This window comes from Pseudochaenichthys georgianus, chromosome 12, assembly GCF_902827115.2.
Source record: "Pseudochaenichthys georgianus chromosome 12, fPseGeo1.2, whole genome shotgun sequence".
Lineage (NCBI taxonomy): Eukaryota > Metazoa > Chordata > Actinopteri > Perciformes > Channichthyidae > Pseudochaenichthys > Pseudochaenichthys georgianus.
This window is the reverse complement of record NC_047514.1, coordinates 13,463,090-13,466,573: the sequence shown is the minus strand read 5'-3', so window position 1 is coordinate 13,466,573 and position 3,484 is coordinate 13,463,090.

Here is a 3,484-nt window from a genome sequence, read left to right as displayed (position 1 = left end):
GAGTTACTACTGTAACTACGGCTCTATGCTGTGTAAGTATCCAAGCCGTGCAAGTACTGGCCAGAGTTACGACTGTAACTACGGTTCTAAGCCGTGTAAGTACTGGCCATAGTTACTACTGTAACTACGGTTAGATGCCGTGTGATCCCTGGCCATGGTTACTGCTGTTACTACGGCTCTGTGCTATTCTATTCTTTAGAAGCTAGTTATCTGGTCTTAAACATGTGTGTTATTTGACTTGATCTCGCTTGATCGTTAGCAGCAGCCGCTCGGCTAACGTCTTGCGTATACTGTTAAGCTTCTTTATTTTACCCAGCTAGGTGAAGGCAGTGCTCTCGCTCCCGCTCCCTCTACCGGTAATGCGGATGTAGCTACATCCCTTTTTCTGTTCGGCGAGTAGTAGCACCGCTCTACTCTTCCCGTTCAGCAGGTAGCCGGTGAAGGCTGTGTTCCTGCACCCGCTCCCGGTTACACTGCATCTGGCGTTCGACTCTAACTCGACCAGTGAAGGCAGTGTTCTCGCCCCCGCTCCTGGTAGACGCGGAACTGCCTTGTTTCTCCGTTAAGCAGGTAGCCGGTGAAGGCTGTGTTCCCGCTCCCGGTTACGCTGCATCTGGCATTCGTCTTTAATTTAGCCAGTGAAGGCAGTGTTCTCGCCCCCGCTCCTGGTAGACGCTAAACTGCCTTGTTTATTCTGTTAAGCAGGTAGCTGGTGAAGGCTGTGTTCCCGCACCCGCTCCCGGTTACGCTGCATCTGTCATTCGTCTTAATTTAACCAGTGAAGGCAGTGTTCTCGACCCCGCTCCTGGTAGACGCTAAACTGCCTGGTTTCCATTAAGCAGGTAGCTGGTGAAGGCTGTGTTCCCGCACCCGCTCCCGGTTACGCTGCATCGGGCACTCGCCTCTAGCTCAGCCAGTGAAGGCAGTGTTCTCGCCCCCGCTCTTGGTAAACTGCCTTATTTACTAATCCAGCTAGGTGAAGGCAGTGATCTCGCTCCCGCTCCCTCTGCCGGTAACGTGGGGGTAATTACATCCCTATTTCTGTTGGGCGAGTAGCGGCGCGGCTCTACTCTTTCTGTTAAGCAGGTAGCTGGTGAAGGCTGTGTTCCCGCACCCGCTCCCGGTTATGCTGCATTTGGCATTCGTCTCTAACTCAACCAGTGAAGGTAGTGTTCTCGCCTCCGCTCCTGGTAGACGTGGAACTGCCCTGTTTTTCCGTTAAGCAGGTAGCGGGTGAAGGCTGTGTTCCCGCACCCGCTCCCGGTTATGCTGCATCTGGCATTCGTCTCTAACTCAGCCGGCAGTGTTCTCGCCCCCGCTCCTGGTAGACGCTGAACTGCCGTGTTTATTAATCCAGCCAGGTGAAGGCAGTGCTCTCGCTCCCGCTCCCTCTGCCGGTAACGTGGGTGTAATTACATCCCTCTTTCTGTTCGGCGAGTAGCAGCAACGCTCTACTCTTTCCATTAAGCAGGTAGCTGGTGAAGGCTGTGTTCCCGCACCCGCTCCCGGCTACGCTGCATCTGGCTACCTACAGAATGGTTCATTCATGTAGCGCCTGTATGGCTTCTCTTGAGCCCGAGGACGGCCACGACCGCTGCCCCTCCTGCCTCGGCCGCTTCTGGCGGTCAGTGGGGACGAAATTCGAGCATCTGAGGGAGGTTCTCACGGTAAACGCCTGCATGAGCTGTAGCTGCATGCCTCGGGTGCTCAGAGTGGCTCGAATCACTGAGGTGGAACGTCTGGCAGCAGCCAACAGACACCTCTCCTTGTGACGTCCTCCTCCAGATCAATTCGGCTGTTCCCGGCGACTTGAGGGAGCGATGGCTGTGTGCTCCCCCCAATAGGACTAGAAACAGGCTGTCCTCTAAAGTGGATCGGCTAGCTGCCGATAGGGGCATGAGGAAGTCGCCTCTTCAGCCTGGGCCCGGTGTAGGAGCTGTTTAGATCAGCTGCCCTGGAGGCACTGGAGCGTGCCGCCCAAGCTAGGCAGACCAGGCAGGTGGGGCTTAGGTGGCTGCCCACGAAGGCAGCATTTCTGCTTGCCATAGCCTCAGGGAAGTGAGTCGGGGAGTTGCATGTCCTCTCCATAAATAATACATGCCTGAGGTGAGACTCTCAGGCGTTGCCCTTTGGGCAAATGTCCCGCCCGGGGTCCTTCCACAAACTCACTTCGATCAGCCTGCCCAGCTGGCACGCTTTGACATTCAGGAGTACGGCACTCCCCATTCTTTGGGCGTGGTCCTTTTGCCGAGCTCCGCTGCTTCCAGTGGTGAGCAAGGGTTTGGATTCTTCATGACATTGTTGGTATAGGTTATCCAGTGCTAAAGCACCGCCTCTGGCGGTCAGTAGGGACGAAATAGAACGATAGTTACGGCTGTAACTACGGTTCTATGAGTCCCGGATGACCGCCAGAGTTCCCTGTCACTCAGAATTCTTGTGTGCTCGCGAGAAGATTCGGGGAACAGATCCTCTGACAATACCGGCTGATATAGCCGGTGTCACGTGGGTCACAGGTGACTTTGTTGTTATTGGTACTCGAGCTGCGCATGCGCGCGATGGACATATCCAGTGCTAAAGCACCGCCTCTGGCGGTCATCCGGGACTCATAGATAGTTACAGCCGTAACTATCGTTTTCTATACAGCGGACTACAACATGGATGTTTAATAAGAACGAGGGACTACTGTAAACTCATCTAGAGACTCTGCACCGTGCTCTGATGCTGTTGCTTTATGCTTTATGAACGTGGACAACAGAGAAACATATTCTTCATGACCAAAGTTGGAATTGAAATAAAAAAGGAAAGTGAAACTTATGCTCGTCACCCTCTCCCTCCGGTCCACATTAATACCAATGATCCCAATACTTATGATTGTATGAACTAAAGATCTTAAAATCAATACAAATGTATTTATTATAAACGTTAGTCCTTATCATCTATCACTGTGTATATCACCATTCAAACATCTTTTAAAAGTTGAACAAACCCCACACAGCTCAGTAAAGACTGAAATTTTGACTTTATTTGATAATTTCAGTAAAAACTAACGTTCATATTTCTCTTTTTGATTATAATACTGATGAACGTTCAAAACAAAGCACTTTGGCAACTTACCACCTATGTTTTAAAATGCTTAATAAGCACCGTAACTTTCATGATATCATTTCTCGGTCATAATCGGTTGTTTCCGTGAACGGCCGACTGTTGAGTCACGGCAAATGCTGCGGCTGCAAGGCATTGTGGGGCAGCATTTTCGCTTCTCCTGTCGGTTAGGGAGGTCCAGTGGTTCCTAAGCTAAAGGAGGTTATAAAGGAAGTTTGAAACCTCCTTTCCTATCATTCTCATCATTCTAGAGAATTCGAACGGCACTTATCATGGCTGCCACTGAGGGACTTCCGGGTCATTTCACTCCTTTAGGAAGGTTCCTAAGCTAAATGGACTATTCGACCTCAGCCCTGGGCTGCAGTCGAATAGTCCAAAGATC